The sequence below is a fragment of the Eretmochelys imbricata genome, chromosome 16 (assembly GCF_965152235.1).
Source record: "Eretmochelys imbricata isolate rEreImb1 chromosome 16, rEreImb1.hap1, whole genome shotgun sequence".
NCBI classification, from domain to species: Eukaryota; Metazoa; Chordata; order Testudines; family Cheloniidae; genus Eretmochelys; species Eretmochelys imbricata.
The window spans coordinates 697449-709313 of NC_135587.1; the positions used below are offsets into that span (position 1 = coordinate 697449).

At 47.8% G+C, this 11865-nt stretch overlaps 1 pseudogene; it reads left to right on the forward strand.

Annotated features, from left to right (window-relative positions):
- LOC144276083 (zinc finger protein RFP-like) overlaps positions 1 to 11865 on the forward strand; it is a 349317-nt pseudogene that overhangs the window by 62202 nt on the left and 275250 nt on the right.

The window sequence follows — 11865 nt, forward strand, 5'->3', positions numbered from 1 at the left end:
CTCGGAGCAGTGCAGACTAGGGGGTGTCCTATCACACTGAGCCATAGCAGATTATGACCTAATATTCGATTGGATTTGTCTTTTATTGTTTTGAAATTGTGAAGAGCAGCAACTACTTAGCTCAGACTGAAGCATCTCATCTAATTTTCTCGAGCACAGTGTCTCCCCTTTGTGTACGATGAGACAGTTTAATGCGCTGTGAGAAACAGGAGATACTCTTTTTTTGCAAACAAATATTTTTTGCAAAGAATTTTCATCCTACTTGTTACGATTTCAGGAAACAAAGTGGTTTCATCTGAATGGATTTTCTGACAGAAAACGGTTTCCATGCAAATGTTCACACCTTATTTCCTGGGCTTTATCCCTTCCTCCGGGAGGTTGTTGTCTGTTAGTTAGAACAGGAGTTAGGACTGTTGTCTTCTCTTTCTGGCTCCGTCCCCGTTTTGCTGTGTGACACCTTGGGTAGGTCCAACGGGAACAGGGTCAATTCTCTAACTCCAGGCAGCAGGGAGCCTGGGTGAGATAAGGGATGTTAAGGCCATCTGCGAAGGAGAAAGGGATGTTTCCAGGTGTTGAATGTCAAGACTTCTAAACTTTGCTAAAATGGCTAGTCTCGAGAAACAAGAACTAGTTGGGGCCAAACTTTAACCATTGTCTTTTTTAAAGCCCATTCAGGGATGTGAGTCCCAGAGAGCCATAGAGAGGGGGAGCAACTTGCCCAAAGTCCCACAGATCAATAGGCAGCAATGGAAGCAGGAGTGACCCTCCCTCTCAAAGGCAGGGGGACCAGCCATTAGGGCCTGGTTGCAATTGCCAGCTGTGGGAGGGGGTGTGCGGCAGTGGTTAGTGAAGGGGTCCACCCATGGCTCTGACACTCGGTGTGACCTTGAGCCGGTAGCTGAGGCCCGTTTGCCTAGAGTAGGGTTGGGGTCTCATCGCTCCAGCCCAGCGGGGTTGGGAGACTCCAGGAAGGTGTGTAAAGTGCTGAGATGTCAGGATCCTGGAGACGCTGTCATCTCAGAACGAGGGCAGTTCTCTGCACCCTCCTGCTGCTGGCTGAGTTTCTCCGTCCCTTGGCAATAAGACAGACTCTTGTTTTCACAGCCAGTAGATCGCCCTCGTGTCATCACCCTGCCTGCTGGCTGGGCAGGGTAACTCCTGAGGTCACCACCCTCTCCAGCCTTCCTTGGGCTTGGAGAGTGAGGAGGAGGGCGAGGGATGTCTGCTGATCCTGAACATCCACCATCCATCATCCCATCACTGAGAGCAAGTGAGTGGCATTCGAGTTCCTCCGTGTCTTCCCCTGTCTGTCTGGGGAGAGGCAGAAACAGTGGGAGAGACTATCTCCAAAGGGGGATTTCATTTGCAAACAGCCCCCAAGAGCCCCTCACTCTTAGGCCAGGCAGGGGCTTCTCCAGAGCCGTCTCCAGTGTGTTTGGAAAGGTTCCAGCAATGGGGCCCAGCCCTTCCCTTGTGGGACACTGTTCCCCAGGCTGAGAGTCTCCCTGTGAGCTGTGACTTTGACTTGGGGAATGGTTTCCCAGGAGAAGTCCATACTCCTGGCTTCTGTTCCTTCTCTAGCCTGGGCGGGAGAGTGGCCTGGGATGACAGGAGGGAGCTGCTTGTCCAGAGGAACCAATGGTCTTTGGGACTGACCCCATTGCTGGAAAAGGATGAAACTTCCTGGCTATTGCAGCAGCAGGGATTACGAGGGGGAACGTTGGGAGCAGATCATGCAATGAACTCCTGCCCGTGTGGGAAGACGGCAGCTGCTTCCCTCAGGCTCTGGGGCCACCTGCAGAGCCTTCCTCCGCAACATCCGCAGGAGCCTGGCCATCCTGGAACCGAGCGGGGAGCAGGGGTGAGTCTGGGCTCAAGGCAGCCTTTCACTCCTGGCCCTTTTCCGTCCCTCCTCCTCCCTGCTCCAACCACAGCCGCCCCCTCTGCCCCCACAGGAGTGCAGGGAGTGCCATCTACACACACGGGCAGGAGTTCATTGCATGATCTGCTCCCAACGTTCCCCCTCGTAATCTCTGCTGCTGCAATAGCCAGGGAGTTTCATCCTTTTCCAGCAATGGGGTCAGTCCCAAAGACCATCGGTTCCTCTGGACAAGCAGCTCCCTCCTGTCATCCCAGGCCACTCTCCCGCCCAGGCTAGAGAAGGAACAGAACTCAGGAGCCCGGACTTCTCCTGCGAAACCATTCTCCACATCAAAGTCACAAAGACCCTAAGCACAGGAAGACCAGGGCCCTCCTCGTTCCCCATTGATTTCCAGGCTCAGCACCTCACAGGGTCTGGCCCAGCTCAGAGACTCTCAGCCTGGGGAACAGTGTCCCACACGGGAAGGGCTGGGAGCCCCATTGCTGGAACCTTTCCAAACACACTGGAGACGGCTCTGGAGAAGCCCCTGCCTGGCCTAAGAGTGAGGGGCTCTTGGGGGCTGTTTGCAAATGAAATCCCCCTTTGGAGATAGTCTCTCCCCGTTTCTGCCTCTCCCCACACAGACGGGGAAGCCACCGAGGAACCTGAATGCCACTCACTTGCTCTCAGTGATGGTATGATGGATGGCGGATGTTCAGGGTCAGCAGACGTCCCTCGCCCTCCTCCTCACGCTCCAAGCCCAAGGGAGGCTGGAGAGGGTGGTGACCTCAGGAGTTACCCTGCCCAGCCAGCAGGCATGGTGATGACACTAGGGCGCTCAACTGGCTGTGAAAAGAAGAGTCAGTCTTTTTGCCAAGGGGATGGAGAAACTCAGCCAGCAGCAGGGGGGTGCAGAACACTGCCCTAGGGCGGAGGTGACAGCGCCTCCAGGATCCTGACATCCCAGCACTTTACACATCTTCCTGGAGCCTCCCAAACCCACTGGGCTGTAGGGATGGGACCCCAACTCGACTGATGGCAAACGGGCCTCAGCTACCAGCTCAGGGTCACACTGAGTTTCAGAGCCATGAATGGACCCTTTCACCAACCACTGCCGCACACTCCCTCCCACAGCTGGCAATTACAACCAGGCCCTTATGTCTGGTCTCCCTGCCTTTGAGAGGGGGTGTCACTCCTGCTTCCATTGCTTCCTATTGATCTGTGGGACTTTGGGCAAGTTGCTCCCCCTCTCTATGGCTCTCTGCGACTCACATCCCTGAATGGGCTTTAAAAAAGACAATGGTTAAAGTTTGCCCCCAACTAGTTCTTGTTTCTCAAGACTAGCCATTTTAGCAAAGTTTAGAATTCTTGACATTCAACACCTGGAAACATCCCTTTCTCCTTCGCAGATGGCCTTAACATCCCTTATCTCACCCTGGCTTCCTGCTGCCTAGAGTTAGAGAATTGACCTTATTCCCATTGGACCTAACCAAGGTGTCACATAGCAAAGCAGTGACAGAGCCAGAAAGAGAAGACAATGGTCCTGACTCCTGTTCTAACTAACAGACAACAACCCCCCGGAGGCAGGGATAAAGCCCAGGAAATAAGGTGTCAACATTTTCATGGGAACTGTTTTCTGTCAGAAAATCCATTCAGACAAAACCACTCTGTTTCTTGAAATCGTAAGAAATAGGATGAAAATTCTTTGCAAAAATATATGTTTAGAAAACAAGAGCATCTCCTGTTTGTCACAGTGCAGGAAACTGTCTCGTCGTACAAAAAGGGGAGACACTATGATCTAGACAATTAGATGAGATGCTTCATTCTGAGCTAAGTAGTTGCTGCTCTTCACAATTTCAAAACAATAAAATACAAAACAAATCGAATATTAGGTCATAATCTGCTATGGCTCAGTGTGATAGGACACCCCCTAGTCTGCACTGCTCCGAGTGACACTCTTCAGTGGATCCCCAGCATCCACCCATGGCGAGGTAGGTGGGAGAGGATTGTTATTCGTTCTTGACAGAAGGAGAAACGAAGGCTGAGAAAGGAGCAGTGACTTCTCTTAGCTGATGCAGCCAGTCAGTAGCAGAGTTGCTCTCAAATGAGCTACAGACCAACAATTGTTCATAGTAAATATTCAACAAGTATTTCAGAAGAATTGAAATGTTGGAGAGGATCACGAACTGCTCCGAGACAATGAATGGAGAGCAGCATCCACATTGGTCAAACATAAAACTGATTGTGACTTATTTGCTTGGTCATAAAAGAGAACAACAAAGACCAGAGTTTCCTCCCTGTCAATAGCCCCCTCCTCAGCCAATCAAGGTTGAGACTTTGAGGGGTGGGAGGCTAAGGGTTCTCATCAAATAGCCCAAAGAATGGCCCTGGTCACCACCGAGGGGATCACTCTCGGAGCACTAGTACAGTCTCACCTCTCTGTGAAGGCCTCCCATAACCCCCCCCCCCCCGGCCCCCATGCCACCCACAGAGCTCCTGGTGATGGGAGGAGAGCAGAGGAAAAGGAAAAAGGAAGCAAGAAGAGAAAGGTAGGAGGGACAGAGGAAAAGGGAAAACAAAAAGGAGAAACCCCAATGTCCCCAGTTATTCTAGGTCGGAAATAAAATGCTGCCCCCACAATCTAGTGTTTTCCTTTCCTAAAAATCAGCCGGCACCTGATGGATCAGACTGAACAGGTTCCAAACCTCTCCGAGGCTCTTACCTTCTCTACAGAGACATCTCTTTTCGAGCAAAACCACTAAAAGAAAAGGAGCAAACTCCGAAGAGGGTCCTCCTTGCGCTCACGTACGTGCTCGTGAATGCTCTCTCGGTCCTCCAGGAGAGACCTCGAGAAGGAGACGTGCTGAAGCAAAGCCACAGGGATCTCCGAGGTTGCCCCTGTCCTGCACCCCTGTCCTGCCTGGCTGATGTCAAGATCTCTCTGTGAGATCATTGCCTCCCCATCACCTTTGTCCAATAGGCTGAGGTCCTGTCAAAGGCCCTTGTGATGTCACTTCCACGCCCACCCCTCTCCTGTAGTGCTGATGTCATGTCCCTGTCCAGCCACATTGGGTGTTTCAGCCGCTTTCCCTGGATCACCCCACGCAATGAACGTTCATTGTGGGCTCAAGCCGAACACAGTTAAACATCAGAGGCTTCTCCCCATGCTACGCTCAGTTTTTCATCAATTAGCAGACTTTATGGACAGAAGAGACAATTAGAGCATGTCATCTGACCCCCTGCATATCACATGCTTTCTGTAGAGCATAGGAGCTAGTTTTTGACTACACACGTTCCAGAGAGCCATCTAGTCTTCATTAGAAGACATTAAGAGGTGGGGAATTCCCACCAGTTCCCTTTCTAGTTTGTTCCTTTGATGATTCATCCTCACGGTTGAATATGTGTACCCTCTTTCGAATATGAATTGGTCTCTTTTGAGTTTCCAGCCACTGGGTCTTGTTATGCTTTTCTCTGCTAAATTAATGAGCCCTTTCCTACCCGATATTTTCTCTCCATGAAGTCACTTCAACACTTCAATGACGTCACCTCCCAATCTTTTTTATCATCTAAACAGGCTGAGCTCTTTCAATAACTCACTAGCAGGCCTTTATTCTCCAGCCCTCATAATGTTTCATTGCTTTTTGCTGCCCCATCTCCAAGATTTCAACATCTTTTTTCAAAGGTGGATGCCAAAACTGGATGCAGTATTCCATGATCAGTCTTCCTCATGGTGTGTCACCTCCCTATGCTCCTCACTCCTCTTTTCATACATCTAATGATGGCTTTAGCCCTGTTCACCACAGCATCACCCTGGGTGCTCATGTTGAATGGCTTGCCTAGCATGGCCCCTAAATCCTCTTCACAGTCAGTGCTTTCCAGGATACACTTCCCCATTCTGTAGGTGTGGCCTGCATGCTTTGTTGCTAGCTATAGGACCCTTCCTTTGGTTCTTTTCCAACTCTTTTTCTTTGAATGGGTCAAGCTTATCAAGGGATCCGATTGCTCTGGGTCACTGCCCTGTCCTCATCATCAATTACCACTCTGCTACCATTTTATCACCCACCAATGTTAGCAGCAGTGATTTTTTATTTGGGTTGCAGTTCATTGATATTTATTTTCAAGAATTAGTCCCCGACAGCCTCTTCATATCCCCAGTGCCCAGAACCTGCTCCACACAGCACAGCGAGAAAAGGCCACCCAGCCCAGCTGTGCCAGAGGGGCTAAGCACAGAACAAACTTCGGAGCTTGTGTCATCCATAGCTTCTGAACAACATGTGGGGGGTCATCAGCTTACAAATACACTCTAGACCGGTAGCGTAGACAGGCCCCAAATGTATCTAAGTGTCCCGCCTTGAAAAACAGGAGAGAAAAAACCAGAACCTTGAGTAGCTTTATTTTATAGTCATGGAAACTGAGGCACACAGAAGCAAAGAGATTTGCTCATGGTCAAAAAGCCAGGAATAGAAAATGGCAGATCTGCTGATAGTCAGGCCGGGGCCCTAGCCGTGTTTGTCCTGGCCTCTCTGCTTCAGCTCCAGTAACAACCCGAGTCAAGGTTTTCTTCTTCTCCGTGTCCTTTAACTTCATGTCACTGCAGAAGAAAGATTGTTTCTGACCAGCTCGATCTAATGCATGGAGATGTCTTTCCAGAAGACATGCTCTGGCTTAGTCACATGTCGTAGGTTTTCTGGAGGAAGCACTCGGTGCCGTTCTAGGGCCTGTGTTACTCAGAAGATGGACAGAATGGTCCTTTCTGACCTTAATTTTTTTCTTTCGCTAGGAGGATAACGCTGGACATTTTTTCTCATTCACTTTCCTTTGGAATAATTTCAATCCAGTCCAAAGGATTTCCTCTTCCACTGTGTCTTCAGCACCTTTCCTAGCAAACAGTTACTGTTTGAGAACAGGTTTCCAGTTTCAGGCTGTCCCAGGGGGAGATGGCCATGAAAGCGGTAGTAGCTCAACTGAGCCTATCCCCCGGGGAAGGGAGTAAGTGCAGGGGTCACATGAGAAGGAGCAGGATGCAACTAGGATCCAGGCCTGTTGGGCGATATAAGAACAGCCTGTGCTCAGCCAGGAGAGAGACCCGCAATGGGAGCAGGCCTGGGCGGGGCTTGGATAGTCCTTTCAAGGCAGTTTCGGTACACAGTAGGGGATGGAACAGCCAAGCTGCTAGGGTTGGGAGCTGGGCCTCCTGGCAGTATCCAGGAATGAAAACACAGCATCTGCCAGGAAGGGAGTCCCCACAGAGGGACACCATAATCTCCCAGGGAGGGAAAAGGCTCTCACTGCCGTTTCTTAACCTCATGGGGTGTTCTCCTGCTCCGCCAACCCCACCCCTATTTCAGCATCTCCAGGTGCCTGAGGGAGCAGGCACCAGAGGCCATCCTGCAGCTGGGACAGAGATGGAGGTTGATGACCTACCTGCCCGTGGTGACCATGGTGCAGGACAGCCCTCAGGACATGCGAATGCAGCTCCAGATCTGGGAGCAGCTTCCCTTTGCTGGCATGAGACCTTGCAGGTTGTGGGGGGTGAGACAGGCACTAACTTTTGGTAACCCTCAGTGGGATCAGAGGGTAATGGTTTGTAGAAAGTGGTGTTGGAGAGCTTTACAAAAACTAGGCAAGCCATTTACAACACACACTTTGCTTCTCTACAAAAGAAAAAGGACACTGGCTATGTAGACTCCCTCCTCAGGCCCTAAGCTACCAGCACTCCCAGCTATCTTCGAGACACCACTGACTTCCTGAGGAAACTACAATCCATCAGTGATCTTCCTGAAAACACCATCCTGGCCACTATGGATGTAGAAGCCCTCTACACCAACATTCCACACACAGATGGACAACAAGCCGTCAGGAACACTATCCCCAATAATGTCACGGCTAACCTGGTGGCTGAACTTTGTGATTTTGTCCTCACCCATAAGCCTGGACCAGTCCACACAAGAGATCCTCTTCCTGGACACTACAGTTCTAATAAGCGATGGTCACATAAACACCACCCTATACTGGAAACCTACTGACCGCTATTCCTACCTACATGCCTCCAGCTTTCACCCAGACCACACCACATGATCCATTGTCTACAGCCAAGCTCTACGATACAACTGCATTTGCTCCAACCCCTCAGATAGAGACAAACACTTACAAGATCTCTATCAAGCATTCTTACAACTACAATACCCACCTGCTGAAGTGAAGAAACAGATTGACAGAGCCAGAAAAGTACCCAGAAGTCACCTACTACAGGACAGGTCCAACAAAGAAAATATCAGAACGCCACTTCCCATCACCTTCAGCCCCCAACTAAAACCTCTCCAACGCATCATCAAGGATCTACAGCCTGTCCTGAAGGATGACCCATCACTCTCACAAATCTTGGGAGACAGGCCTGTCCTTGACTACAGACAGCCCCCAACCTGAAGCAAATACTCACCAGCAACCACACACCACACAACAGAACCACTAACCCAGGAACCTGTCCTTGCAACAAAGCCCGTTGCCAACTGTGTCCACATATCTATTCAGGGGACACCATCACAGGGCCTAATCACATCAGCCACACTATCAGAGGCTCGTTCACCTGCACATCTACCAATGTGATCTATGCCATCATGTGCCAGCAATGCCCCTCTGCCATGTACATTGGTCAAACTGGACAGTCTCTACGTAAAAGAATAAATGGACACAAATCAGATGTCAAGAATTATAACATTCATAAACCAGTTGGAGAACACGTCAATCTCTCTGGTCACTCGATCTCTGACCTAAAAGTCGCAATATTAAAACAAAAAGACTTCAGAAACAGACCCCAAGGAGAGACTGCTGAATTGGAATTAATTTGCAATGGGCTTTAAAAAAGACAATGTACAATCTTGAGTAATTTTGTATCATCTCCTGTGAGAGCTACATCTCAGTCACTGTAGTGTTATGTTTAAGAGCCTTCTGGAAAGTAACTAGCCAACTCTTATGATTTCATCATGAGTCTCATGATAATGATTGTTTTCCTTAAAGCCCCAGCTCCTGGAGTCAAGTGGATATGTGAAGATTTCAGCCTTCATTCTTAAACAAAAATGAAGTTTCTCGCCCCCATGGATATGGAGATAGCTTCAAAATGTTACCCCAGTGCACCCTAAAGGCTCAAAAAGCAGACAGCAAATAAAAAGAACTCCAAAGCTGTTATTTTTATATAATCTCATGATTTCAAAGCCAATCTCATGATTTTTGGTGGGCCTGATTCATGATTTTTGAACATTTGGGGTCAGCAATACTGTAAAAGTTACTTGAAAGGGTCAGTTTCACTCCTTTTTAAGGTCAATTTCTATTTTATTATTTGCAGTGGGGTAACACCCCTAGAGCCCGAGGCAGTACAGTATAAACTCAGAGGGCCTTGCCCTCGAAGAATGTTTCCAAAGGTTAAATGATCTGTTCCATGCTTGGTGAACTACAAAAAGGTGATAGAAAGTAATCTAGATTTTTCTACAGTTGTTTTAGTTGTTGTAATCAAGAGTTAATAACAAAGTCAGAATATACATTAAAATTTTAAACCTAACCAATGTCCCTTAAGTGAATTGACACAAGATGTGAGAACATTACTATGAGAGCCGAGCGAGTGTAATATTTATTTAATTCTCTTTTTTTATATTGGAATTAGACACAGTGCTCCTGTCAGCTAATTTCTAAGTAGCCCCTGGAATCATGGTTAAAATTGCGCCCCCACCCTCCACCAAAATCTGAAATGGCGCCCCTGTGTTCCTGGGAAAAAAAAGCGGGCGGGCAGGGGGGTGTAATTCACCAGGCAGAAAATAACTTTATTTTAAACTGTGATTCATAGGAAATAAGCAGGATTTGAATATCTTGCGAGGGATCATTTAATAATCAGAACAGAAACCAGGAACAAAATTTGTACAAACTTTTTCAAGGCACTGAAATGGCTAAATTTCTCCAGGACTAAAACATTAAAGGAATGAATTCTCTAAACAACAAATGACACCATCACTTTCAATGCAATCTACAAATCTCACTGTCAAACAGCTTAGTCATGTAAGACCAGTTCCTCAAAGGTTTTTAGGTGCCTCACTCCCATGGATTTAAATGGGAATTAGGTGCATAAATATGTCTGATTATCTGGGCCTTTTTCCTTCTCACTTCAATTCATTTTTTCCCCTTCAATTCCCAGGTTCCCCACTCCAGTCCCCATTGTCTTCTACCCGCTATTGCCTCAGAGTTCAAAAACGGTGAGCCAGGCCACCAGAAATCATGGGATTGCCCTAAAATTCAGGAGTATTTTAAAATATATATATTTTTAAAAAATCCTGGCTTGGGTCAAATGTTTGATTTTTTTACCTATTTCCTCCCCTGCCAAATGTTCCAGAAATCATTTCAGTTTGAAAATATGATGAAGAAATACTCATATTAAAGAAATTAATATAATAAATACTAATGCATAATATAATCAATAACATACATATATTTGGCCCATCATGTATTAATATGTATAACGATCACAGTAATTAATGATCATTAATTCAATACTCCACCAATATCCCCAGCCCTCCCCTCTCCCTTTTGAGACCAGCTTTCTGAGATCTCCCTTCACCTCTCTCCCACTTCTCCCAGCCCCCTTTCCTCCGTAGCCCTGCTTCCTGGCAGCTGTCTCTAACTTTAGATTTTGGATAACCTAAGAAATGATTAATAAGAGTAATAACTTGGGATTTTAATTACAGATTAATTTGATAGCAAGTTGCCTATCATGGCTATTGATGTAACTGCATCTCTAAGCTCTGTAAAGCCTCCATTGTATGAAACAATAAAACAAATATTGTTTTAGAAAATTGATTTGGAAAAATGTCTAAAGAATTCTTTTTAAAAAAGAAAGAACAACACATACAAAGAAATATATGTACAACAGAAATAAACTTTATTTACGAATGTGGAACGAATGTGGGAGGGGGAAAGCGCATTCATTTGCCTTTTAAAAACACATACACTGATCTTGTCTGTCACAGATCAGTGTATATGTGACTGTGATGTCTGTACTCTCCCGCAGGGTGGAGTGGCAGTGATAGGGCACCAGCCCCTGACACCATGTGCAGTGTGTGGGGGGACTGCCGCATCATGCTGGAATGCAGTTCTGAATGGGTTGCAGAGGGAGGCGAGCTCAAATGTGTTGCACTTGAAGGTCAGCCAGGCTCTTCAGCATGTCTGTTTGCTCCTTCAGAAGTGCTGTCATCTCCTGCTGCGTGTCACGCTCATTCTGCTGAGCTTTTCTCCTATCCTCAATGTCCCTGTCCATTTTGTGCGAGACCATGACCTCCATGCCTTCTGCTCAATGTTCGCTGCTCCAGAGGCTTGCGTGATCTCTGCAAACATGTCATCCCGCATTCTCTTCCTTCACCTACTTATCTGGTTCAGCTTCTCCACTGGTGTGGAGGGAGAGATGAAGGTTGCATTTTCAGCTGCAAAAGAAACAATGTACAGAGGCACTATTGTGAGTGCATAGTGAAGCTATAAGGCTATATTGAAATCACTCCCCTGAATCCATGCAAGTTTAAAGAAGTACCATCTCACTTTGGCCAGGTATTCATGGACAGCGCTGGCTTCCCAGCCATGGTGAGTAGAGCCCAGGCGGGGGAGGGGAGAGGGAGTAGGGGATGAGCTGGCACAAGACGGAAGCGGGGGGGCATACAGGCAGTAGTGTTTGCGGTTTGGGCAACTGAACTAAGTACAGGCATCGTTTCCCACAGGCAGCGGTGACTTTAGCTGATATCTCACTCCTGAGGGTAGCAGAGGTGGAAAGGGAACAGCTGCTGCACAGTCCTGGTCCGTATGGTGCTAGCCTGGGTGCTGCAATAATGCCTTCTGAATTAATAGATGAATGGCGTAGGAAATTGTCCTACTGTGGCAGAAGAAATAAGGCAGCCCTTCCCAGAAACCTTCGGCAACAGACTGCAGATTACCGCCAGGAAAGTTTCCTTGAGATCTCTATGGAGGATTCACAG